At 42.4% G+C, this 27,203-nt stretch overlaps 1 long non-coding RNA gene across 3 annotated transcripts in view; it reads right to left on the reverse strand.

Moving 5' to 3' along the window:
• The window catches only part of LOC147635095 (uncharacterized), a 117,313-nt gene that overhangs the window by 80,959 nt on the left and 9,151 nt on the right, over nt 1–27,203 (reverse strand). The window contains exon 2 of one of the 3 annotated variants that reach the window (XR_015266743.1): nt 18,215–18,273. The exons of 1 other annotated variant lie outside the window; for it this stretch is intronic. This is a non-coding gene — a long non-coding RNA (uncharacterized LOC147635095). Of the gene's footprint in view, nt 1–13,446; nt 18,274–27,203 lie in introns of those variants that run through there. One more of the 3 variants, XR_015266742.1, reaches the window with a different exon arrangement.

Below are 27,203 nucleotides of genomic sequence, written 5' to 3' on the forward strand. Positions count from 1 at the left end.
GGTGTCCAACGCTTCAAGGGACACGTCGACTATTATCGAGGATTCATTGTTTTGTACACTGATATTTCTAGACCTCTTTACGGATTTCTTATAGTTTTTGAGTGGACAAAAGAATGCTAAAGGACCTACGCCACACTTAGAAAAGCCTTGGCAAGCACTCCAATCCTTAGATCCCCCAAGTGGGATCTCATCTTCCATGTTGATATTGATGCCTCACCATTTTTCATAGGATGCATACCAACCAAGTGAACACAAGAAGGACTTACCCATCACTTTTGCTAGCCAACCGCAAACTCAATGAAGCTGAAAGAAATTACACCACAACTGAGAGACAAGGATTAGCTATGGTTTACACGGTTAAGAAGTTTCACCATCATCTTTTTGGCGACCAAGTTTGTCTTCTTTGTAGACCATAAAGCCCTCTTGTACCTGGTCAATAAGCCTTGTATGAAAGGCAAAATCACAAGGTGTCTACTTATCTTGCTCGAGTTCAATTTCACCGTTAAGGTGAGGAAAGGCTCTCAACATGTTCTTGCACACCACATGTTCTTGTGCGACCAAGTTTGTCTTCTTTGTAGACCATAAAGCCCTCTTGCACCTCGATAATAAGCCCTGTATGAAAGGCAAAATCACCAAGTGCCTGCTTATCTTGCTCGAGTTTGATTTCAGAGTTATGTCGTAAGGAAAGGCTCTCAGCATGTTCTTGCACACCACATGTCAAGTATCCCCAATGGCAAACAGCCGATGATTTACGAGACGTTGCCCTGTTCCAACTTTGCTGCACAAAAGGCCAGAGTGTCAGAAGATATTCAAGAGAGTCGGCCTTGATGGATATTTCAACCTTCCTCCATGGGGAGTTGATATTCAATGAAGCTATGAGCTGATGACTTCCATTGGCATAGATGGCAAAGCAAAGATCATAGATCTTGACGGGGTCGAGAAGGATATCCTCATAGATGAAAACCTCATCAACAAAGCACTACATTTCAAGACAATGAGAGCTTTGAAGCTTCCTTACATACAGGCTAAACAACCACGAGAGAAGGCAAACTTTTCTCGAAATACCAAGGCAAGCAAAGCATTTAAAGATCTGACAAATAAACAGGTAGTACTCCCATGCATGCTGTTCAACCAGCATTTTCATCTCGGTAAGCCACCAAAGTACACAATACCGAACAAGAGAGTGGCAAGCTTCATGACAACTGCTTTGGAGAGAGGAAGAAACCAACCCGGGGAATACGCTTGGCTCATATTCAACGATATGGAAGAGCATCCAAGGACAGCTAATATGAAGAAGAGTCCTCATCTTGGGGCAAGTCATATGCTTACAAGAACAGCCTACCAGGCTTTGGGGGCCATCGATCAGCTGCTGCTGCAGACACCGTTGTCGCAACAAGCTACTGCTAAGAAGACAACCCCTATTTCACCTCCACCATAGGCAATAGTATCTCCAAGGCAAAATGAACAAGAAAACTGACGAACAAATGTGCTTAAAGAAGAAGTCACCGAGGAAGAAGATCCCTCGCAAAGTGCTGATAGTGATGATCATCAACAAGATGAAGAAATGCAAGAAGATCATCAACCGCTTTCGGAACAACAGAAGAAGTACCAAGAAGTATAAGAAAGCATCCAAAGAGCAAAACAAAAACGAGAAGTACACTCAAGGCGAGAGGCTGAGGGTCTCACAAAGGAAAAGGTAGTGAACCCGGAGCAGCGCACCAAGCAAACGAAAGATCTGTGCACAAAGAAAGCTTGGGAAGAGAGAGAAGCGAAACTGTTAGATTTCCAACAGCTTGAGAAAAAAGGAAAGACTCTTTTAAGGACAAACTATGGCCGAATGCAAACCTCCGGAGTCAAAAGAGCATCGGAAGGTTTTGAGACCATCCTTGATGAGTTTAGTATGGATTTGAGCAACCTGGATGACCTAATGGGAAAGGCCACCAAGACTCAGAAGACCATGCCCAAAGAGTACTTCCAAGCAAAAGCCTCTGAAGAAGATAAGCCGAAGGACTAGTCGAAAGGAAAAGAGCCAGAGAAAGAAGCGGTGAAAGAGCCCTCTCAACGAGTTGAACCTCAATTCAAGTACTAAAGAAATATACAATCAAGTACGAAAGAAGAGGCAAGTATGCAATCAAAGTACCCATAGTGGGTTTAGAGAAGGAAGGAAAAGCTACTACACAAGAGGAAGCTGAAGCAAAGGTGTCAAATACCCACTCTCGCTCAAAGACTAGCAGACAGCTAGGAGCCAAGCCAAAACTGTCAGATGGTTTTCCGAAATGGCATATTGGTTGTTGAGGAGATAAGGGAGGCAGAAACTGAAGAAGTTCAAGTAGAACATGCACAACTTCAAGGAGAGAAACCTGCTTCTCCCTTACCTCCACCCTCTCCAATAACTCAACAAGTGGCTAAACAAGAAGAATCCAAGGAAGAGACACAAGACACAGCAATGATGTCTCAAGAAGTTGGAAAGGAGAGCTTCCTCCAAGAAGAAAGTACAAGCCAGAAGACTGCGAAAAAGTAAAAGGAGCCAGAGTTAACAAGTGCTAAGCCAATAGCTCAAGAGGTGCACCCAGAGGAGCATACAACTCAAGAAACGGAAGCGGCTCCGATAATTGAAGATCTTACTGATCCAGAGCCATCCACTTTAGATGAGGCAAAGCAAATGGAAAAGGAAGCCGTAGCTGCCGACCAACAAGGCAAAAGTGCACTCCAGAGCCTAACAGATTCTTATGGGGATGACGAAGATGAAGAGGATGAAAAGGCCACGACCACAGTTAAAGAAGACTCATCCAAGATAGACACGGAAGCTAGCCCAAGTGGTTCCAAAGCTTTATCTCTGGAAGAGGAGGACCTGCCTGAAGAACAAAGAGTCTATGTAGTTCTTGGATTAGTGAGCTACATTGAGCAAGAGCTGGCGTTCATCAAGAAAGCTACCATGAGGTCGGACAAAGAAAGACGAGCTACTTCTCACATGTGAGACTCTCCGGATACAATCTTCAAAGTTGCATGATCAGATAGAAGAGCTCAATGTTCAAGTAGCCATGAAAGATAGTCTGTATGAAGCCGAGAATGCAAGATGCAAGGAATTTATCGAAAGGCTAAACCAGACTACGCAAAGAGCCATAGCGGCCGACTTGTGCTGATACGAATGGAACACCATTGTCGAATGTTGCTCCATTGAATATGCTTTCAGTTGTTGTTAGCTCCAGGGGTACATGTGATATTCACAGGACAGAACATGTGGATGCCAGACAAGATCAGATTGAGCCATTCTACATTGGTCTTGATCTACACACTCAGGAGCATGCAATAACCAAACCAGCCTTAATCGACTCAGGTGCAGATTTAAATATACTGTCATATGAAGTTTGGGAAACACCAAGTCTAGGCACCGTTTTCCTGAAGATTAGCATACAAAATCAATTGCTCTATTTTTTATTTTATGTTGCTAACAAAAATCAAGCTGTGGAAAGAGTGGTTTTTGGCAGGTTGTGGATGTGTACATCATCGACTGCCAACTGGATTGGAGAACACGACGCTTCACGATTGAGGTAAAATCCTCAACCCTCATAGGGAAAATCTACAATCCGAAGGAGAAACCCATAAATCCTACACTAGTTGGGCAGCCTAACAAGCCCAAGAGGCAATTCCAAACCAGCTTGAAAGATGGATCCAAGATGCAGAGAGCCAAGAAGGACAAGGCTGGCTTGTCAAAGAATCTTTTCTACAAAGCCAAGGCTACGGCAAAGGAGTAAACAATATTTGGCTCCCAAAAGCATCAAGAACCTCATTACCTAGACTAGCACAAACGACGACAAAGAAGCCCACACCACCTCCAGCTACTGTAGTCAAGAGCGACCCAATTACTCAACGGTAGTTACCCATCACATTGCTAAAGGCCAATGGTTACTACTAAGGAGATACTCAGTTGTGGCTACCTAAACAAAGGTCTCCAATCGCCACAAAGGAGTGCATCCGACCACCCCAATCCTCTCAACGCTCTTTTAACAACCCAAGGTGGATTGACAAGGCTAACTACAACAAAAACCAACAGATTTTAAAGAAAAATACAAGGAGAAAGACAACCATGTCGTCAACCACAGCTAGATGGGTTCCCAAAGCAATGCTTCAAGTGCAAGGCTACTACGAAGGGGCTACTCATCTATGGTTACCAAGGATTCAGACAGTAATTTCGCCAACACAAGTGGAGTCACGGCATCAAATAAAATTGCAACACTTCAGCAATCAACTCCATCAAGGCCAAACCATCTCACTCCACAGGAGAATGCTAAGCAAATGCAGTGGAAAGCAAAGTCTGAAAATCCTCAAAAGACATAAGGTTGAGGAGCAGCAATCATTGCCAAATTCGGCAACATCACGAATGGCCAAGACCTCAAGCCAATCAAACGCAAAGAAAGGCAAGTGGGTGCCTAACCTCACAGCGGTAATAGAAACACATCCTTAGAGAAGTAGCAAGCATCAACATCAAACAGTGTTACGGCTAGGGATACAGTCACCATGATTAATTCTGGAGTCGAGAGTTCAATGGGCATGTGTCTATGACCACATAATTCTTTCCATGACTCCAAGTTTGATCATTTGACAATTAAAGAAAGAGCGTTCCTACTTCAATTCCAACTATTTGGTATGTCATCAATATGACACTCTTTCTTTACAAATGATGACTTCACAAGTCAAGTCATGCAGTTTGCAGTTTAAACTGCAAGCATAAGAGTCAAGAGTCAGGCATTCCTAAGCCAAAATGTGCTTGGATATCAGTCCTAGTACTTCAAGTCGTATCTACTCTGTATATAGCTTGCATGTAAATATATTTCTTTTCTTTTTTATCTTTACTTCTTTTTTTTTCGTACACACCCGGGGCCCACTCAAGTGGGTGGAGCCGATTTCCCCTTCCAACAATTAGCCAATTATCATGGTCGGGCAAGGGCCACGTACCATCGGGCAAGAGCCACGAATTAGGCATCCCCCATGACCACCGCGATGAGTCGAGCGCTGGAACAGCGGAGGGGTCTCGTATGGATCCTCCTATCTCGGGTGATCCACCACCCGAGGAGGAGGAGTCACTCGAGTGTTCAAAGGGCAAGAGCCCGAGCAACCAAACACATCAAGCGAGCATAGGTGTCCCTTTATAACATGATGATGAGAGAGCCTAGTGGGACTTGAACTCATAACCTAGAGGTTACAAGTCACAAGCTTGACCACTACACTAACTCAGTTGGGACTTTTTTATCTTTACTTGTATTGTAGCGTTCTCTGTATTAGCTCCATTGAGTGAAGTAGCTTGGCTATTTATTAAGGGTTGTATGTATATGAGAAATAAAAACAACTTTGGTGCTTGACACTTGATTTGGCCGAGGGGAAAAAACCCAGTGCGAAAAAAAGTGCCCTGGCTCGTCGATCTTATTGAGTATATACATTCACTGGAGTTCTCCGTAGAGGGTACCTTATGTGATGATAGTGCATGGGTGGAAGCAAAAACAGTTGGCTAAAATGGAGCTTTTCTACTGATATAATGAGCTTAGAAATTGAGTTTTTCACTTTTGAAAGCAAATGGGCTGGTTTCAAAGCATGCACGACAACTCTAGCACATCAGTTTTGACATATGACCTCCACAGCTCTCAGGGATGAAGTTCGCGAACTTCATCCAAATGGACTTTTCAGCAATCTGATGTGACAAGTGTGTGGAGGCTATTGCATACAACACTGTCCCAGCTCTAGAATTTGAGATTGACTTTTAAATTAGTCCAGGAGTCAAGAAAAGCATGAAGTTCATCAAACTTTCCTACCTTTTGCTTGATAACTTGGGCTCAGGTAATGATTTTTCACTTTTAGAAGCTTATGGGGAAGTTTTAGAGTATGAGCAACAACCCTAGTCAGAATTGCAAAATCACTTATATGATGAAATTCGCGAATTTCATCCAAGAGAGGATTTTTGAACTTTTGATGTGCTCAGCCTGAAGCCCCTTGTCCTGTAGATCACTACCCTTGCTTTGGAATTTGAAAATAAGCTTTCAAATTATTCCAGAAGTCAAGAAAAGCATGAAGTTCATCAGGTTTTCATACCTTTCACTTCATATCTAGAGCCCTGAAAGTGATTTTTGAATTTTGAAAGCATAAGTATGCTTGTTTTTCACTTGAAATGTGCCTAGGAGCTAGCCCTTGCACAGTATAACACCACCCAAGCTCAGGAATGTGGTTTTGAAGTCTAAATTGACCTCAAATGCAAGCAAAATGTCGACTTTTGGCCAACTTTGATGCTTATATACAAATATCTGGAGCTCAGAACGTGATTTTCAAGATTTAAAAGCATACGGGGGCTAATTAGAGCTTGAACTACAAGCCTATCAAGTCAAAACTGTAAAATGACTTTCCAGCTCCCAAGGATGAAGTTTTCGAACTTCATCCAGATGGAGTTTTCGAAGTGGCAGGTGTGTAGACCTTGATGCATACAGCAATGCCCTTGCTTTAGAATTTGCAGAAAGCTCTTAAAATAGTTTAGAAATCAAGAAAAGCATGAAGTTCATCAGACTTTCATACTCTTTGTTTCATAACATGAGCTCAATTTATGCTTTTTTCACTTTTAAGATCATATGGGGTTTATTTAAAGCATGAGCAACAACCTAGCATGTCAGTTTTGTTCTGCACCCTCTCTAGCTCAAAAACATGAAGTTCGCGAACTTCGTAAAACTAGAGATTTCTGCTATCTGAAGTTATAGGTGTGTAGCCCTCAATGTATACAACAGTGCCCTTGCTTTAGAATTTGTAAAAAGCTTTTAAAATGGTCCAGAAATCAAGAAAAGCATGAAGTTCATTAGGTTTTCATACTCTTTGCTTCATATCTAGAGCTCAATTTATGCTTTTTTCACTTTTAAGGTCATATGGGGTCTATTTAACGCATGAGCAACAACCCTAGCATGTGAGAACTTCAACTAGTATTTTCTTGCTCCATATGATGAAGTTCACGAATTTCATCCAAGGTGAGAATTTTTCAAGTTTGAATAGCCAGCCCTGGGTGCAAGTGTCTAGGCAATATGCATGTGAGAGGGTTCCATCAATGGATTCAAAAAAGGTCAGTTTTAGTTTAATCTAGCTCTTTCAAGCTCTTTGATGCACTAAACTGAGTCAAGCATGATGCAAATTGAATCCAAATGGCCTCAAATTCGGTAGGGGTGCTAAACAAGATGCAAGCAACAACCCTAGCCCTTTAGGTCAAAAAATTGGTGTGTGCAGGTCAGAGATGATGAAATTCACGAATTTCATCCACTCAGCTACAAAATTGATTTTTGAAATCTGACTTCTAAGGTGTCTATGATGTCTATATACTATCCCTATCAAGTTAGAATTGAAAATGGACTAGTGAAAGCCACTCAAAAGCATAATCTACTAAAACGGCGGGGCGAGAAAAGCGCTATCTTTGTCTAACTTGTGCAATTGATGCCCAAATGTCGGTTCAGTGGATTTCCTACATACCCGACTCCTATCAAACATGAAACAATACTAATCTATGAAAAACGATGCAAAAATACATGAAAAATCAACAAAGGCGCTAAAAAGCGCTACAAGAGGTTCTAAAATCTAAGAGTGATGTTGCGAGTCGCGCAATCAATGACAAAATGGATGCATTCAACCATATCAACACTCAATGCACACTCCCTAACCTATGCGAGAGTCCGTGGGTCCCCGCACCCTGGCTGCTCTCAAGAGCCTTGAAATCCCCGTTCCAACCTCTCAACTAAAACTAAACTAAAAGACGTAAAGTGAGTGATCCTAGCCTATCAACAAACACAAGTGCTCAAGGTGGATTCTCTAGCCTAAGTCCGCAATCCCCGGCAGCGGCGCTAATGTTTTTGGGTTGCAAAGGATCAAAAACATATCCCGTATCTTCACTCAGCACAGCATATGATTCCTCCTTCAGCTGCTCTATCCAACTTCTCACCACCTCTTCCTCGAGATGAACCTTAACCTGTTTACTCTCAATCACCACTTCCTGTTCCTCATGTGAAGCTCCACAGCCAAAAAAGCGCGATTTTTTCGTAGCTCACTCATAGTAGCTCTAATGTCGATCCAGAACGCTCATATTAAATGGATCATAATACGTTATGGCTTATTGCAAATGGAATGGTTAGACCGCAAGGACCACCACCAAGACCTTATCAATCGAGGGATTATCCGCCTCGGGCAACCCCTAAGGGACCATGTTATAAGTGTGGAGGTGATCATTGGCTGTAGCTCTAGCACAACCTCGGCAAGGGAGTTGGACACCGAAAGAGTAGCTGACTTAGTGTTGAAGAGAAAGAGAGAGACCTTCTTGCAAGCTCACACACACACAAGAGAGAAGCTATACACAAAGAGATAGAGGGCTGAAATCTTCTTCTTCTTCTTCTCCAAAACTAAAATGTACATAACATAAGAAACCCTAGTCATATATGTAGTACAAACTGAAAGAGCAGTCCTTAGTGTGAACCCGCTAAGTAGCTATGCTGACTAGATAGGTAAAGCTACAAAGGATTTAAAGATACCATGCTTATCTAGAACTTGGCGATAAATATTTTTAGGTGAAATAAAATCAAATAGCTTATTTGCAAACAAAATATGAATAAACCTTTTACTTCTTTTTTACTTACTATTAAAAGAAAGCAATTAATTAATTGCTTTCTTTTAATAGTAAGATGTCTTATCTGCACGTCATCTATGCTAAATTCAAGTGCCTTAGGTGTGTCCCCATACTCCTATGATCCACGAAACATTTGGGGCTTTTTTGTAGAAGATTTCATGCTCCCAAGGGTAAAGAGAAGACGTTTGAAGGCTCTTTATTAGAAGAGGGTCTGATAATAGCTTCAATTGTAGAAGCAATCGAAGTATTTACTAATTTAGGAAGAAGGGGGATATAGTACAGCTTTACCGCAAACGAACACTAAATGTCAGAAATGGGGAAGTGACTCGACTAGTGCATGGAAACTACGTGGGCATATCAAGCACCATGGAATCAACACCTACAAGCTAAGGGAGTGACACTTGCGTCAGACGTATCAATCACAATCGCAATTGGCAAGCAAAGCCACATAGACCATAATCTTATCCTATGCTAAATCGAATGGACAAAAGAGTGTTTCGAGTGGTGGGCTCGCTCCTTACACTTAAACAAGCGCCTAGGAACATGTTACAACTCTGAAAACACAATTCTGTGACCGTATGAAATTCGCGAATTTCATGCGGACCATCACCAAAACTGAAAATCAGGGTTGCTAGACTCTAGAGCATGCTTAATCGGTCCAGACCAATGGCTAAAACATAAAGAAACTCTTCAAAAGCACACTCAAACACTCGATTTAGACGCATTCAACAAAGAGAGCTAAATCATGAACTTCATAGTTTCACCACAGAAAAACATGATTCAAGCACATAGAAATGTAGAGGAAGACAATGCTAAGCCTTACCATTCATCAATGGTGTGATTAGATACAACCATTGCGCATAGGGAGCGCCGCAAGAAACACCTTCTGTAGAGCTCTCAAGTGACAGTTGATAACACTATGAATGGATCCTCACCCAAAGTTACAAAATGTCTTATAAACCTAGGGTTTCTCCAAAGACTATTTTAACAGTGGGACAGCACTTGATACAAACTGGAAGCTCATGGCCCCTTCATAGGCTAATTTACATTGGTTACAATAGGCAAAGAGTATTTGATGGGATTCCACCAAAAAATTAGTAGCCGCTTATCACTCCCGCTTCCCGCTTCCGCTTGTAGCTTTGACGTTTGACTTCTTCTTGAGCTCGACTCGTTCTTCTGGAACAGTGGGCCTTATTCTCTTTTGTTGTTAACATGACTTCAATTAGGACTATTCTAAGTTTGGTAGTAGTTGAAGATTCACATCTTGAACAGCTAGATGTGAAGAAAACTTTTCTCCATGGAGACTTGGAGGAAGAAATATACATGGAGCATCCACAAGGATATGAGATCAAAGGTAAGGAGAAAATGATATGCAGGCTAAAGAAGAGTTTGTATGGTCTCAAGCAAGCCCCATGGAAATGGAATTTGAAGTTTGACAGGTTTATGGTAGAGCAGGGCTATACCAGATGTCATGCTGATCATTGTGTCTACTTCAAGAAGACGTCAAATGGAGATTACACTATCTACTATTACTTTATGTGGATGACATGCTTGTTGCTAGATCCAATATGTAGGATATTCAAAGGTAAGGAGAAAATGATATGTAGGCTAAAGAAGAGTTGTACGGTCTCAAGCAAGCCCCAAGGCAATGGTATTTGAAGTTTGATAGGTTTATGGTAGAGCAGGCCTATACTAGATGTCATGCTGATCATTGTGTCTACTTCAAGAAGACATCAAATGGAGATTACACTATCTGTTACTTTATGTGGATGACATGCTTGTTGCTGGATCCAATAGGTAGGATATTTAATTGGTGAAGGAGACGGAGTTTAGGTCTACAAGTTCAGGGTATGCATGCAATTGTGGTGGGCAAAAATGGAGATGGAGTTTAGGGCTACAAGTTCAGGACATGCATGCAAAGGTGGTGGGGAAGAGTGAAGAGTGAAGAGTGAAAAAATTTCTTTTTTGAATTTTTGAGTTTTTATATGGGAATGCTTTGATGTGACATTCCAACTACTTAGTATCTTTTAGTGATGTTGATAGCTGCATGGATATCTTTTTATGATGTTGACAATTGCAGGGTAAAATTTAGATTTTTATCCCATTTCAAAATGTTAAAAAATTTACTTTTTAATTTTTATGTCAACTTGAATTTTCTCTCTCTATGAATTCTTACAGGGCTAAAAAGTGACCTCAAAATTCTCCTAATGAGGGGTTTTCACAAAAGCCATGTATTGACTTCAATGAGATATTCTCTCTTGTTGTTAAAATGACTTCAATTAGGACTATTCTAAGTTTGGTAGCAATTGAAGATTTACATCTTGAACAGCTAGATGTGAAGACAACTTTTCTCCATGGAGACTTGGAGGAAGAAATATACATGGAGCAGCCGCCGCAAGGATATGAGGTCAAAGGTAAGGAGAAAATGATATGCAGGCTAAAGAAGAGTTTTTATATATATAGTATGTTTTCTATTGTATGCACTTGTCACTATTTTTCCCCTAGTTTTAAGGTGTTTCAAAAGCTACTGGAGTAATAGGGAGAAATTTTGGTGAATGCATGATGGTTTTTGGGATACACTTATGCCATTGTTGTGTAAAAAATAGGATGATGCTATGGTTATATCATCTAGTTTGCACTAAGATTATATGTTGTGGGTGGTCCTCCTGGAGGGCTAAGCTGCTTATCATGGGTGTCTTGGTTTACACATCATTACAAGGAACTTGGGCTGTAGTGGGGAGAGAAATTTTTCTATAGAAAAAACCCAAGCCAAAGCCCTATGCATGAAACCCACACACCTACAAACACTTGAGGACCTTTTTTCCCCTCTCATGTATGCTCACTCTTAGTGTCTTCTAGAATTGTAGTAGAAAGCCTTAGTTACATGGATAAATACACCTAAGTAGGGGCTTGAGCACACATTCCTTCCCCCATGCTAGGCCCTTTCCCTCCATGCACTTGTGGACTTGCTAGCTAAGGATTTTTTTACCGCTTTTGGTATACATGTGAATAGGTTAATGAGAAGACTAAATTATGCTTAAAAAGTTTCCCTTTGATACCCCTTCACAGTAGGCCCAAGCCTAGGCCCTACGTCAATCCAAAAACACCCCAATAATGTGTGCCTTTTATGTTTTGTTGAAGTTTTTTCAGAAAGGCACCCGACCGTGCCATGTGGCAGGGATAGGAAAGTGAGAAATCCCACATGCAAGGTTTTTCACAAGGGGTTTGTGCCTCTCTTGCTAGTGTCTCTTGAGAGAGATATCTCTTGAGACACTCAAGATTGGCTATAGCTTCATGTGCCAGCACGTGGGCCTGCTACTATTACATGAAGTGGTTGGTTGTTGTGCTGCTGTATAGGTAGCTCTGTGGCACATGTGGGCTTTATTGTGGCATACGTGGCACCTGTGCAACTATCGATTATGCTGGTAATCATGGCCTTGATGATGCTGATGCTATGGTCACGTCCATGGCTTCCTCCTTGTGGTGATGATGGTGCTCTGCTCTATTGTTAGCTATGGTGATTGAAGCATAGATGATGATGATGTGGTGACTTCAATGGTGGTACGCCAAGAGGTGTTCCTAGCCCAAGGAGCAAAAGCCCCCATTTTGACAAAGTGGAAACATAAGGGTGGCTTCCCACCATGAGTCCTCACTTCCAACAAATATTACCAGCCCTTAAGGGTCCCTTCATAGAGAGACAACAAACAACCACGAGATATTCCCCATGCAAATGACAGAAGAAAAGGGACCTACCACTTGTCGATAGAAGAGTCCCCATGCACTAGACACATGGCACACCTACCACACATTTTCATTTACACTCCTACTTTCCTTTGCATATTTTTTGCACATCAAGAAAATAGTTATTGAGAGATCCACACATGTAATTCTAGGCACGTGTACATACTTTTTTGTATTTATGCACAAAATGCTATGTAAGAGATATTTTCAATGTAATCAAAATGGAGAGAATGGATGACAATCGGGAACCATTAGGCTACCAGCAAATCATGTAAATGTTTTTGATTAATGAAGAGAGGAGCTCTTTTTTGTGTGTCCTCAAGGCGCGTGTAGGATCTTTGTGTGTGAGTTTGAGTGTTTGATGGTGTGTAGGCTTGTAAGGTCATAGGTTTGTGTCTTTTTTTTTGTTTTGTGAGAAATTATAAAGAATATGTTGATCTCTCTCTCTCTCTCTTGCTATCTCACTGCTTATTGGTGCCTAGCCTAATTAAGAGGGGACCTCTCCCCTATGTGTGTGTGTATGGCCCAGCCCTACCTGCTGGTGGTGCCCCCCCTTGCTTGTCTTTGGGTGGTGTCTAGGGTGTAGGGAGATGTGCTATAGAGGCCGCGCATATTCTTTTCCTCCCTACACCATTTTCTACAAACCGTTCTTGAAAAAAACATTTTCAACAAATGTGTTTTTGACAAAATCGTACTTGACAAACACGTTTTCACCGAACACTTTTTCCACAAAACCATAATTGTTTTGACCAACACATTTTCGACAAACACGTTTTTGACAAAAACACATTTTTGACAAACATGTTTTTGATAAGCACGTTGTTTACAAAACACTTCTTGAAAATTACATTTTCAACAAACACTTTTTCCACAAAACCATTTTTGAAAAGCACGTTTTTGACAAAACCATTCTTGAAAGTTGACAAAAACATTTTCCACAAAATAGTTTTTAATAACAAACACTTTTTCCATAACATCATTTTCAACGAACACATTTTTGGCAAATATGATAAATTCAATAAAACCATTCTTGACAAACACATTTTTGACTTGAGCATGTCTAAAGAGATAGTGGAAATTACGACCTTGTTTTAGCTCAAAAATCCCACCCTTTGCAAGATGGTATACCATGCCTCCACAAAGTGCAAATCGTACACTGAGAAGGGAAAATTTGAGCGGGGTGGCCTCAACACCCACAACCAAACTCCACTACTCACAAAAGCCTCTAGAGGGAAAGGCTCCTCTAGTGACTAGGGAGAAGGGCCCACCACCTAGCCAAGGGGGGTGGTGGACTAGGACACCCACACACCAAGACTACTAAACACACTCTCTACAAATGCCAAAAGCAGAAGGACAAAAAATGAAACAAAACTCTCAAGACAAAGAGGAGGACAAGTGCCCACGTGTGGGGATGGATGCACATGTATAGTGGCCACATCGAGTGCTAGGATGGGAAGTTAGCTGGAAACACACCAAGGAATACTCAAAATCTACAATATACTCACACAAAGGTAGCCTAAACCATACAACATGCACCAGGGATGGGGCATGACCACCCACCCTAGGATGAAACAATCACACCCTAGAACATCACAGCCTCTTGGCTCCATCAAACTCTCTCCTGATGAGAAGGAACTAAGACACTCTACTCATGAAACATTGGACAAGAGAAAAGAAGCTTGTGAGACTAAGTACAAGTTATCGCTCTCTTTGAATCTAAACCTTGTGAGATTTTCAACAAGAATCCAAACCAAATGACAACATGTACAGTGAATTTTAATGACCTTACTCCAAGATACCCTTGGAAACCGCCCTCGGTTAATTATGGAAGATGAAACAACACAAAGCTCCCTTATTCAAGAGAATTTTTCAATGGTGCACAAAAGATTTGGTGAGCTTTTGGATTCTCATGAGATTTGGGAAGATGCAAGAGAGAGGAGCTCACGTATGTACATAAGAAATGCTAGGAGTTGATTACTTAGGCACAAAGAGGGAATGACCGATTATAATGTGGCTAATAGTAGATAGACTTTATGACTAGAGGGACATTTTTCTCCAAGACAAACCCAAATCTCATATGATTTCTCCAAGAGAAACCCAAAGCCCTTCTCTTACCTTCAAATTCTGTTATAGCCTTAGAAATCTCTTCCCATATTCTGAATGGTGAGATCATACCACTTATGCTATTTTCCCATGCCTCTTTCATCCTCGAACAAAAGAACTTATCTTGGAGAAAAGACACATTAAACTTAACACTAGGTATGTGTTTGAGCCACTTAAGTGTGGCTTGAGCCACAAAAGTGGCTCAGTGCTTCATATGATTACAACTAAAATCGAGTATTCTCAACTAAAATTCAAAATTAGTATAGCAATGAGATCCTTGGGCAAAGAGTTAAATTTGGGTATCCCATTGAGCCCCAAAAAGTACAAAATAAAAAATTATGACTCTCTAAAAATAGTGAAAAGCCACAAAATTGGCTTTTTGATTTCATAGCATATGCATTTTGAGGGTCTAAAAAGTGTTGACTATCTACTTGCTAAAAATAATATATATATAAGATCACATTGTGCATATGTCCATATATTTTTCAAAAAAAATCTTAGTGTACTTTGAAACTTTTTAAGTGACTTAAATGAGATATTACAAAAAGTGAGCAATAGGCCTTGTGGATCCATTATGTCAGAGCAAAGCTTTGTTGGGAAAGCTCATTTTTAGAGGACTACTGCCAGGGGGTGAGCCTTGGAAGCAATTTTGCTTTAGAGAGTCCATGAGCAGACCCCAGTTCACGGAGGACCCTAGAGACCATGGGTATGGTGGATATTCACTCATGTCTGATGGGTAGGGCTGAGCCAACGCTTTGAGGATAGATTTATCAACAGTCTACTAGGGGCCTGAGAGGAGCTCAAACTAGCCCTTTTCCAACGCCTGGCCCCCCTAAGGAGTGCGCACCATAGCCTCTCATTTGGAGCCCGATGATGATGACACAGCAGGGACATATGCTTGGGGCTTGGCCACACCTCTCTTGGGGAGCAATGGACTTAGGACCGGCTAGGAGCCTAGGATTAGAAAACTCTCTCCACTACTCTAGGAGGAGCATTTGGTAGGGATGAGGGGGGCACTCTAGATGTGCATAGAGATTGATATGGCTATTCCTGAGGCCTCCACCACCATCCCTGGTGCACCCCAGGGGATGGGTGCATTCACGTGGCATGAGATTCTTATTGTAGTTCGGGGTTCCTCTAAGACCATAGGACGTACATGCTTTAAGGTGGTAGAGGGAGGCCATCTACGAAGGAGACAAAGATTGTGTCTCAGTGCTATTTTTAGAGAGAGCAAATTGTAGGACCCTCGGTAAAAAGAGGGTTATCGATCCAGATCCAACAGCAGTAGCAGAGGAGTAGGCATGCTCGAGGGTGGACTACTAAGAAATCTTGTATATAACATGCGTTTGGAGGGTAATTTAAAAACCCCTCTTTTAACATGTCTTGATTTTCCTATTTCTTCATAAAAGTATCAATTTTTTTTCAAAATGGATTTTAAAAACCCCTCCAGTGAGATGGTCCCTTCTTCATGGAGCCCAGCGGCATTGTCCGTTATGGCGATACCAACCACCTGTTTGGATCTTCCCTCCCCCTATTGTATGAGATTGCCTAGCTAGAGTGCGGGTGGTACTTTTGGGACATCTATTCCCGATCTTTGTATTTTTCCTCTAAGAGGGTAGCTTGTAGCCTCCGGAAAAAAAAAATTAAACTAATAGAAGGATCTTTTTCATAGGAAAAAAAAAACTACTAATGTTGGAATGAGGGTTGCAGGAATGCACACAAAGCTTGGAGAAGAAGAAGCTCAAGAGCACACAATGTAGGAGTGTATTGATAGGTGTGCAAATACAAAGATTAGATAGCCCTAGAATGAGTGGGCGTATATACAATGCACGGGAGAAAATACCTCTAAGTGAGGGAAAAAGTACCCCGACGGTCCTAAGTGTGTTCACACACATCACTACCTATGTAGATCAACAACTAATACCAAACATTTCCATGACGTAGACTTGAATTTAGAGACTTGGTGCATTGGAAGAAGTTTGTGATAGACATATACTCAAACCAATTTCACACATGTCAATATGAGGGTGGAAGTTGTGGCAGTTATGAGCAACACGAGATGATACAACACGCCAATGGTGTGAGACCTCTATGATTAACCTTAATACACATGCATGCTTACACTAATCGCATTCCTAATTACATAAAGACTCACTATTAAAGACTAAGACTCAACATTAAGCACAAATGTGATAAATAAAGTAAACAAAATGAAAGAATGAGAGTGGAGCGGAGAGGAAATAAGGTAAGGGCAAACCTATGACGGTGCTCAAAGAAGTCACCCACATGAACCTCCCCAAACAATACTACAAAAGAATACATCTTTGTGTGGATTTGAGAGGGCTTTTACACACACACACACTCACAAGAACCTCCCGCAACAATACTACAAAAGAATAAATCTTTGTGTGGATTTGAGAGAGCTTTTACACACACACACTCACAGGAACCTCCCCCAACAATACTACAAAAGAATAAATCTTTGTGTGGATTTGAGAGGGTTTTTACACACACACACACACACACACACATACACACTACTAATGCAAAGAACTAGAACCCCTTAATCTTCCCACTCAATGGAGAACTTAGCTCCATTCTACGTATAATATCCACAAGATTCACATACTTTAGATTATTTATTGCATGTACATTAGCAAGGAACTTGAACATAGAGCTGAAACATTCTTACCTAAATGTTGATGTGATGAAGAAAAACAAGAGGGGCACAAAACCAAAAGAGGGGAGAGTCCAAGCCCACTATTTCACTCCTATCATCTTAAGAATATGTGATAAGGACTACTTTATTTCAACCTTTTCAACCAAGTTATGAGAACCCAAGGCCACGTTTTACCAATGGTCCCAAGTTCTATCATTACTAAACTGACTTTAGGCAAACACAAGTATGATCAAGCCCTTATTTGTGAGTGTGCATGTGTGTGTGCCCACCCGTATCTAGGTCCAAGTGCAAGGTGTGAGATAGAAAGTCCCCACACCCTTTTGTGGACATTCTACCTCCCAAATATCTCAAATAAATCAAAATCCAATGTCGTTTAAGAAGTAAAGTCATTCTTGTTTAGATGTAGTCTACTATTTCTCGCTGAGAGAAACCATTGTTTTCAAAGTTGTTAACTAAATGAATATATGCATAATCAAATTACCAATATCTAGTTTCTTCAAAATTTCAAGACCGAGTGCGGTTCTACCTTTTTAATGTATCCAATAAGACACCATATTAAGGATAAACATGAGTGTGATTTAACCCACATTTCAGTAACTAAGAACAAAGATAAACAGGATAGATTTAGAACCAAGAAAGTCTAACTACCTAAATTAGCCATACATAAAGATGTACTAGCACTAGGACCCAAGATTTTGTTCATTAAGGTGAGTATCCAATGCGAAGCTGTAATATAAATTTGTTGTGTTTGTGTTTGATGCCTATATAAGGTTCTACTTGCAAGAACTAGAACCCCTACGATAAATCTCCCCACTCAAAACATATATGAGAACTTGGCTTCATGCTATGTATACTAGCAACAAGAGCTAGGCATTATTTTAGACCTAAAAAACTTTAACATACAACTGAACAATTCTTAGACAACTAGATGTGGCACGGGTAGTGATGCAAACTTGTTAAAAAAGATCATAAGTATTTCAATAAGAAGGGATCGTTCAAAGATAGGCAGCTTGCAAGAAAATTATTTTTATAAGATGAGGTTGCAAGAGTGGCACCTGTGTCAAAACGATGGTTGATTTGAGATAAGCGCACAACCCTCTTTTTTTGCAGCTCACTGAGGCGGTACCCATTCAGCATGAAAATAATTAAAGTTATTAGTATAGCACACTATGGCATATTTACGCAAGAAATATGAGCAAAAAGTGCACAATCTAAATCTAATGTGAGTACGAAATTAAAAGCGCCGCACACATGAGTGTGCGGGGGGAGGTGGCACTATTCTCCCCAATTATTTATAATCACAGAAATACACGCCCTCCTTTCCGTTAGTGGGGGTCTCCTAATGTTAGGAGCCAAGTTGGGGGGCTTCCAGTGTTGGGAGCCAAATTTGGGACTCTCATTATTGAGAGTCGAGTGAGAAAAACCAAAACTTTATACTTATGTTTGGATAAGTATGTTGGTAAATGTGATGTAGAAACGCCCAAGGTGTGAACTTGGGATACATCTGGGACTATAGCCGCCGCTGCTGGCTCATGAGTGGCTCCCAATTCTCTGGGTTCAAACTGGACTTGATTGCGGTAGTTTTTCTTGCAGTAAGAGCCAAGATGTTTGGATAATGAGCCATGATTTTGAGACAAGCCAGATTTGTAGGCCAATGTAGGTTCTGCGGGGCCGGAGTGATCATGGACAAGGCAAGGGTTTTGGATGATGACGGTCCACCACCTCAACCCTTTGCCAAGTTAGAGTGAAACCAAGGATGTCCAATGCCCATAGGTGAAATTGGTTTGGAAAGCTTCAACATGGTACTCGAGGTGGTACTACGCGCAAACATTGAACAACGATGTGCACTGCTTATCTATCTTGTTTCTGGAGGGCAAACGAATGTGTTAAATGCCAAAAGAGGTAGGATACTATCTTGAAAGTAGAATCTTTGTGTTTTTCTCACCACCTCTCAAGTCTTGACCTCACCAAGTTGGCGGTTTCATGGGTCACAAACCTTGATCACCCCTTTATATAAATATCTGTAGCCCAGATTTATCTGCATCCTTTCCATTGTTAATCTTTCTTAGCTACTATTCGTTGTTGTTGCTTGAAAAGCAGCTCCTGTGCTCCCCTCTACAAGCTACTTTGTGTGTGTGTACCCTTTTGAAAATCAGCTTGGAAATCTTGCAATCTTGCTATGCAACGCCAATCAAAATCTGCAAAAACTTGCAAACTCAACCGGGTGGTACAATAGCAAGCGTGTGTGATCTCAGAGAGAGAGAGAGAGAGAGTATCTTTGTTGTCTCCACGCTTAACGCTTTTAGAGAGAAAAGAGAAAGAGAAAGAGACGTGATATTATTTTTTACTTTTAGAGAAAGCGCTATTTTTTAAAAAATGATAGAGGGCCAATCTATCAAGAGATATGGGATTGCTTTATTTTTTAGACTACCCCCTCCTCTCATGTATGTTTCTTTTCTTTTTTAGTGTAGGTTATACCGAAATCACATTCTATGTTGGGGTTAAAGTCCCATATGGCAAAAGGTCCGGCCGCCCAAAGTTCTAACTCACTAACACATATATTCTTTGTATATTCTAACTCACTAACACATATATTCTTTGTATAGTCACTAACTCATTCTAATATGAATATCCCCTTCTAACAGAAACGTGCTTCTCTGTGTGAGAGTGGCTTGTGTGTGTGTGTGTGGTGCATTGAGAGCTTGCCATTGCCTGCGGTGATTGCCCTGCAGCAGATCCTGCATTACAATTGGTATCAGAGCGTCGAAATGGCGTGCGGTTTTTTGCAGACAGAAGCTTGTCCAGTCTGCCTTTTCTGCGCTGGTGGCCTCAGATTTGCATTTTGAGGCTTGGAAGACCCACTTTGGAGGCCTTCTTTTATTCAGCAAGGTACTAGCCTCTAGGGCAGCAGGGGGAGCACAAGAGGAGGCGCAGGTTCAGCCCTACAGGTGGATTTACTCAGCGCAGCTTCTTCCTGGAGCTTTGGGAGTGAAGGGGGCAGCCATAGACTATTTCCAGGTAAGCTAGAGTGATTGCTTGCATTGTTTGAAGCTTCAATTGTTTGCAAATCAGCCCAAGAAGGGTTCGGGGCTGAAGTGTAAGGGCTGGACAGCAGTGTATGTGGGCTCATTTTGGGTCCAGATCAGCCCACTAATTGATGTGTAGGAGAGGGGGAAGTCTCCTACTGCATCGGCGCTTCACTAGGTAGCAATTGCTTCACATTTGGCTTGCGGGAGAGCAGGTGGTTACTTTCAAATTAAAATAGTGGAAGAGGACCAAAAAAGACCAGCTTTATCACTCCATGGGGAGTCTTTTGCTATAGGATCATGCTCTTTGGATTGTTGAATTTCATATGCAAGCTTTCAAAGTTGGGTGGATCGTGTGTTGGGGCCATACTTGGGTTCCTTTGTGAGAGTCTTCATGGATGACTTTTGTGTATTTAGTGAAAGGATGTTACATGTGGAAAGGCTAAATGAAGTCTTCAAGAGATTTGATGAAGATGGAGGGCAACTCAATCCCTCTAAATGTAAGATTGCGAGAGCTAGAGTGGTACTACTTGGCCATGAAATTAGTGAAAATGGGATTGCCCCTGATCCTTCTAAAGTGGAATGCTTACTCATGATGGAAATTCCCACCAATGTGAAGATGCTTATAAGCTTTGTGCAAAAGCTTAGATACTTATCAAGGTCATTTTGCATGCTTGCACAACATGTACATCCCTTGCAAAAAGCTATTCAAAAGGATCCATTTATATGGACACAAGAGGAACAAAATGCATTTGAAAATGTTAAGGACATGTTGTGTACCTTACCAATCATGATGCCTCCTTCATGGAATCAAATATTTTATCTTAGTTTGAGTGTGGGTACTCATGCTGTTGGAGCAGTGTTGATGCGAAAGGGAGAAAAACAATCCTATATGAGGCCGGTCTACTATGTAAGCAAGGCAAAGAATGAGGTGCAACAATCATGGCATGAGATCGAGCAATTAGTGTCATGGCCCTGTGAAAATGGTGCAGGACAAGTGTGGGCATGGTGGTTGCAGAGTCAGAATATTTTATGATTCACATGGGGGGTGCCCGGACAGTGTTTAAGATGTGTGGACATCCCTAGGTGTGAAGGGGGGAACTAGAACATTAAACTTTTAATGTTTCTTAAAGTTGCCCCTAGGCCTTAGTGGCCCTAGGGAACTTTTAAAGTTTGGGGGCCCTAGGATTTTTATGGGGAGGAGGCCACTCCACTTTTGGAGGAGTGCTTCTCTCTCCTCCCCCTCTCTCTAGCTTTTGGGAAAGGAATCGTGGAGGAGCCTTCATGCGCTTGTATTCATGCGTAGAGAAGCTGAAGAGAAGAGCCGACTGCAGATTTTGTGTGCTGTTGATGCTGTTTTTCTGAGGGAATCAGCCGTACAGCACTGTACGGCCAGGACTGCGCAAGCTCTCTCTTTCTCTCTCCTCTGTTGCTGGCGGCGCATAGAACTGCTGCTGGTTGGGCTGCGCAGAAGCTCTGTACAGACTGTTTTCCAGCCCATACCCTACTGTACGACTGCCGTACAGTGTACGGGCAGTCAGATACAGCACGTACAGGTGCAGGCGGCGTTTCTCAGGGTGCTGGACAGACCTGTGTATGCTGATTCAGGCTGGTACAGAAGTGGACAGCAGGCTGTTTATGCTAGTACAACGCCTGGCACGTATCCCGAGGCGGTGCAGACGGGTACTGTGCTGATTTTCAGATCTGTACTTTCAAGGACAGCATAGGAGTGAGCATCAGGAGGAGGATACAGGCAAGTGCAAGCACACGTGTGAAGCAGGGTTGTGGATTCAAGTGCCTGTAGGCACAGATTAGTGCTGTTGCTTCCTCCAGTGTTGTTTCACGAGCTGAACTTGGTAAGCCTTGACTCTGTTCATCTATCTCTCTTTCTATTGCTTGATGTCTGCTACAGGTATGTACTATCTGGCTCCTTGTGAGAGGAGTATGGCAGATTGACAAGGGATTAAGACAGAGATTGAACAGCATATGTATGTTTGAGCTGAGAAGATGTATCATGCTCCTGAGTTATGCCAGATGTATGCCCATGGCTGGCCTGCTTTGTGATCTTGGCTGATCAGAGGGAGGCACAGTGTGTTGCTTGAGGACACAGATCTGTGTGCATAGATCCTCTGTGCTGAGAAGGATTTGTGGGCAGTCAGATTGGACTTACAGGTGTAAACTCTTGGCTGGTTTTTGTGTTGTACTCAGCCATACATATTATTTTAATTGAATAAAGAAATACCGCAAGGGGCGCCAAGCTTTGGGGCCAACAGGTGTCGCTGTGTTTTCAGATTTGGGCACTCTAGCTCCAATCTGTGTTTGGTTTCTCATCTAGACTACAAGTGGACGGGTGATTGCTCCTACCGCACTCTGGTTTCTATCAGAGGCCGGTTTCAAGGTTCCGTCCCCGGGACCAATCATCAACTTTCTGAAGGGGGTGAGCTCGTGGTTGCTTTGGAGAAAGCCATCGCTGAAAATTCAGCAACCATGTCTGATACAGAGGAAGAGTACTTCTATCATGAAGAAGAAGAGCAAGAGTCTTCTCCTGAAAGAGATGTATCTGAGGATATTTTTGCAGGAGAACAGGCTGCAGATGTTGAGCCTTATGAGGATGTAACACAGCCAGAAGATGTGCATGGTAAAGAGGATGATGATGCTCGGTTCAAAGATCGCTTGGCTAGTGTTATGGATACTTTCATGCAGCTCACACAGAGTGAGAGATTTGCTGAATTTTTGAGATCTCGCTCAGAGCCCCGCACAGAGCCCCAGAAAAAGAAGAAGAAGGTTCGTTCGAAGAATCTTTCTCAAGGTCATAGTGGTACCACTCCACAGGATCCATCTCCTGCCCAGTTTCCGAATATGCAGCATGCTTTTGGTGCTAACCCACAGAGTTCCTTCTATGGACAGCCACCTATTCCTCAGCAGAACATGCATCCAGGGTACTTTGGTGGAGGCTCGGTGTTCCAATCCATGACTGGGGGTTATCCTCAGGGAGGCATGGGTATGTATGGGCCTTTTGGAGCCAATTTTCAGCCTGGCATGCAAGGGAATATGTATGGTGGTATGCAGTCCGGTATGCAAGGAAATGTGTTTGGAAGCATGCAACCTGGGATGCAAGGCAATATGTTTGGTGGCATGCAGCCAGGTATGCATAGTGGAATGTATGGAAACATGGCTGGGATGTATGATATGCCTGGTGTTGGAATGGGAAATGTTGACCCAATGATGGGTATGAATGTTGGGGGCAGCAATCTTACAAAACCACTTCCATATGATAATCTCACGCCTATGGGAAAGGCGAAGGATTACAAGGAAGGGGGAGCTGCAGTGAAGTTTGACACTTTCAGTGGGGCCAAGGATAAATTGAAGGCACTTACCTTTTTACAGCAGTTTGATGCTGCTTTTTCTGGTGGGAATTACACAGAGTCCTCGAAGGTGAGGAAAGCTGCCACTTTTCTCAAGGGCAATGCTTTGCAGTGGTGGTCTACTCTTCTTTTGCAGGGCATAGCACCCACCACATGGGTCCAATTTAAACAGGTTTTCTCTTCCGTATGGCTCACATCTACATTTGAGGTGGATGTTATGACCGCATGGCACAAGCTGGATGCTTCAAAGTGTGATAGTTTGGAGGATTATAACAAGAAGTTTTGGGAAGCTCTACTTCCAGTGACTTCTTATCGTGCCGTGCCATTATCTGAGCAGGTTGAGAAGTATTGTTGTGGGCTGCCCAAGGAGGTACGAGATTACTGTATAAAGACAAGAGTAACGAACATGTCACAGATGATTGAAAATGCTATGACAGCTAATGCGTTACTCACAGGTGGTTCATCTGGGTTTAAAGGCAGTAAGAAATTGGGCAAGAAAGCTGAAAAATTTGGGCATGCTTCTCGTGATGCTAAAGGGTCTTCAGAGACAAAGTATAAGAAGTTGCCAATGCCCAAAAGGACTTCTGAGGAAAGACAGGCTTTGAGAGATGCTCAAAAGTGTTTTTACTGTACTGAAGAGGGGCATATGTCATTCAATTGTCCCAAAAGAACGTCCAAGAAGGACCCTGACAATAAAGGAGAGCCCAAGCCAAAGAAACCAAAGCCTTCTGCAGGCTTAGTTCCTGATCTTGTGAGTGAGCAGCTAAGTGGTGAAGCTACAGAGTTGTGCAGGGCATGGGGCAAAGTGAGAGATCAGAATGCTTTGATCTTCTTTGACACAGGTGCTAGAGCCAACTTCATTTCACCAGATTTGGCTGGCCGATTGGGGATTCGCGCAGAGGAGATGGGGCCGTTACATGAGGCAAATATGGCTTGTCCAGGGTATGCAGAACCCGTTACTCCTATCATTGGGAAGCTTCGGCTTCATTTGCAGGGTTATGTGGACAGCGAGGAGTTCTTCATCATGCCTTTGGATGGCTGTGATGTTTTGTTGGGGATGCCATGGTGCCACAGGGTACATGCGGTGGTGGATACTTACAATAGGAAAATTACTTTGACTCATAGAGGGAAAGAGCATGTATTGGATGTAAAACTCAAAGGGGAATCTGTTCCTATTGTATCCGCTTCGGCGATTTCATCAGTAATGAAAAAGCATCTTTCCGCGTACTTGATTTATGTAAAGGATGCACAGGATGATGAGTCTAAGTCTAATTTGTCAATGTTAGATAAGGACAGGGCTGATTTCTTAAGTGGGTTTCAAGACTGTTTTTCCGAGTCATTGCCAGGAGAATTACCTCCTGAGAGGCCAGAAGATCATGCCATAGATCTGATTCCTGGTAGTACTCCACCGAATAGACCGCCGTATCGTGTTAGTGCAGCCCAACAGGAAGAGATTATGAGTCAGGTGCAGGAGCTATTGAATAAGGGGTTGATTCAGCCTAGCTCATCACCCTTTTGCTCACCTGTGCTCTTAGTGCAGAAGAAGGATGGTTCTTGGCGCATGTGTATTGATTACAGGGCGCTGAATAAGAATACCATCAAGAATCGATTCCCCATACCGAGGATCGATGACATCTTGGACCGCTTACAGGGCTCCACAGTTTTTAGTCGTATTGACTTGAAAAGCGGGTATCATCAGATACGCATTAGACCCGAGGATGTGCATAAGACAGCATTCCGAACCACGTTTGGGTTGTATGAGTTCTTGGTTATGCCCTTTGGTTTAACGAATGCGCCTGCCACATTTAACAGAATGATGGACAGGATTTTCAGACCTCATAGAGAGTTTGTGGGCACATTCTTTGATGATATGATTGTGCATTCACAAACTGAGGAAGAGCATAGAAGGCATTTGGCCATTGTGTTTGCAGAACTCAGAAACCATAGATTGGTGGTTAATGGCAAGAAGAGTGAGTTTTTCTTGCAGGATATACATTTCTTGGGGCATATTGTGTCTGGTCATGGAGTGCGTATGGATCCAGCAAAGGTGGAAGCAATACTTAATTGGCCAGCTTTGAGGACCGTGCATGATGTACGCAGCTTTCTAGGATTGTGTTCCTATTACAGGCGTTACATACGGCACTTTGCTGAAATTGCTTCGCCTCTTCATGCTTTGACGAAGAAAGCAACTCCGTTTAGATGGGCTGATCGGGAAATTACAGCATTCAAAAAGCTCAAAGAAAAGCTTACTTCGGACCCAGTATTGGTGTTACCGGACCTCCGAAAGGCTTTTGTTGTCCAGTGTGATGCATGTGGAAGTAGCATTGGTGCAGTTCTCATGCAAGAGGGACATGTGATAGCCTATGAGAGTAGAGTTTTGCAAGATGCCGAGAAGCATTTGCAGGTGTATGAGAAAGAGATGTTGGCTGTAATTCACGCTCTTTCTACATGGAAACACTACTTGCTTGGGGCTGATTTCACTGTGCAGACAGATCATCAGACCTTGCGATACTTCCTCACGCAGACTAAGCTTTCAGAGAAGCATATGCGTTGGGCAAACTTTTTGTCAATGTTTCACTTCCAGATTGTGCATGTGGAAGGCAAAAAGAATGTAGTGGCAGATGCTTTGTCACGCAAGCCACAGGTCTCTGCAATTTCACTTGCTTATCATCATGAGCTTGATGAAATGAAAGAGCAGTATGCCCATGATGAGGATTTTGAAAGGTTGTATGATCAGATGTCTGAGGGTCAGCGGCATGAGCATTACACTCTCAGAGATGGGTTTTTATTGATGCATGGCAGACTGTGTGTTACCAGGCCATTGCGACTCAAGGTTATGATTGAAAGTCATGCTCCACCGTATGCAGGTCATAGAGGTATTGACGCCACGGTCAAAGCAGTGGAGACTTTCTTTTATTGGCCAACCTTGAGAAGAGATGTTGATGCCTTTGTGAGGCAATGCATCGTATGTCAGAAGGTAAAGTTTGACCGTCAGAAGACACCAGGGTTATTACAGCCTTTACCTATTCCGGATAGACCTTGGGAGAGCATTGCCATGGATTTTGTATTTGATCTTCCACGGACACAAACGGGAAATGATGGCATCTGGACTATCATATGCAGGTTCAGTAAGCAGGCACATTTCATTCCCGTGAGGAAGACAATTAAAGTGGATCATATGGTGAAGTTGTTCATGGCGAACATCTTCAAGTATCATGGCTTGCCTACGTCTATCATTAGTGACCGTGATCCACGGATGACGAGTTTGTTTTGGAGAGGGTTGTTTGACAACATGGGTACAACTCTCAAGTTTTCATCGTCATTTCATCCACAGACAGATGGTCAGTCAGAAGAGGCTAACTCTACAGTGTTGGATCTTCTCAAGTGTTATGTGTCAGAGCACAAGCAACAATGGAAAAAGTATCTTCCTTTGGTGGAGTTTGCATATAACAACACTGTACATAGCTCGACAGGCAAGGCGCCTTTTGAGATTGTAGAAGGAGGGAAGAAGGTACCACCCATTTTGCATACAAAGGATAAGATCTTTGAGGCTGATCAGTATGTGGAGAGCTTGGATGAAGCTTATCGGAGAGTTAAGTTGGCCCTCCAGAAAACTCAGCAGAAGCAAAAGAAAGCCGCAGACCGTCACAGAC

This window comes from Cibotium barometz, chromosome 10 (genome assembly GCF_041138505.1).
Source record: "Cibotium barometz isolate CiBa-2024 chromosome 10, ASM4113850v1, whole genome shotgun sequence".
In the NCBI taxonomy this organism is placed as follows: Eukaryota; Viridiplantae; Streptophyta; class Polypodiopsida; order Cyatheales; family Cibotiaceae; genus Cibotium; species Cibotium barometz.